Source organism: Pteropus vampyrus, unplaced genomic scaffold, assembly GCF_000151845.1.
Source record: "Pteropus vampyrus isolate Shadow unplaced genomic scaffold, Pvam_2.0 Scaffold123, whole genome shotgun sequence".
Classification (NCBI taxonomy): Eukaryota; Metazoa; Chordata; class Mammalia; order Chiroptera; family Pteropodidae; genus Pteropus; species Pteropus vampyrus.
Genome location: NW_011888904.1, coordinates 31,760 through 32,915, shown reverse-complemented (window position 1 = coordinate 32,915; position 1,156 = coordinate 31,760).

Genomic DNA, 1,156 nt, shown 5'->3' with positions numbered 1-1,156 from the left:
ACTTGTCAAGCTGGTTCTAAGATTTGTATGAAATTATCGAGGCACTTGTAAAGGAGATTAACAAGGCAAGAGGGCTTGCCTTACCAGATATCAACAATTGTTCTAAATAGACTGCCTTCATGTCAATGTATAATCTTGCCTCCTTTGTCCTAGATTAATTGACCATATTGGCATAGATTTATTTCTGGGCTCTCCATTCTGTTCCATTGACCTATGTGTCTGTTTTTATGCTAGTACCATGCTGTTTTGATTACTATAGCCTTGTAGTATATTTTGATATCAGGTAGTGTAATACCTCCAACTTTGTTCTTCTTTCTCAAGATTGCTGTGGCTGTTTGGGGTCTTTCATGGTTTTATATAAATTTTAAGATTATGTGTTCTAGTTCTGTGAAAAATCCATTGGTATTTTGATATGGATTGCATTGAATCTTAGATTGCATTGGGTAATATGTATATTTTAATGATGCTAATTCTTTCTATCCAAGAGCATGGTATATGCTTCCATTTATTTGTATCTTCTTCAATTTCTTTCTTCAATGTCTTATAATTTTCTGAGTACAGATAATTTACCTCCTTGTTTAAATTTATTCCTAGGTATTTTTTTGATGCAATTGTAAATGGGATTGTTTTCTTAATTTCTTTTTGGTAGTTCATTATTGGTATATAAAATTACAACCAATTTCTGAATATTAATTTTGTATCCTGCTACTTTACTGAATTCATTTATCAATTCTAATAGTTTTTTGGTGGAATCTTTAGGGTTCTCTATACATAGTATCATAACCAAAAATGTTTTTAAATAATTATTCTACAGCTATTGTTATTAAGACAGTGCAATATTGCTGCAATGAAAGGCAAACAGACCACAGTAAAGAACTCAAAAAAGACCCACACATACAAGGAAATTCAGTTTATGATAGAGATAACATTGCATATTGTTGGGGAAGGAATGGTATTTTCAACAAATCTACTAGACAAATTTATATGTCCATAGAAAAATTTTTAATGGGAAAGTTTTTTTCCGGTGTGGTGACTTTTGAGCTGAGATCTGAATGAAGTGTCAGCCATGTAAATGTCTGGAGCTGGAGGTGGAAAAACAGAAGTTTTTCAAGTAGAAGGAACAAAAAGCTCAGATAAGAATGAATGTGGCTTGTTT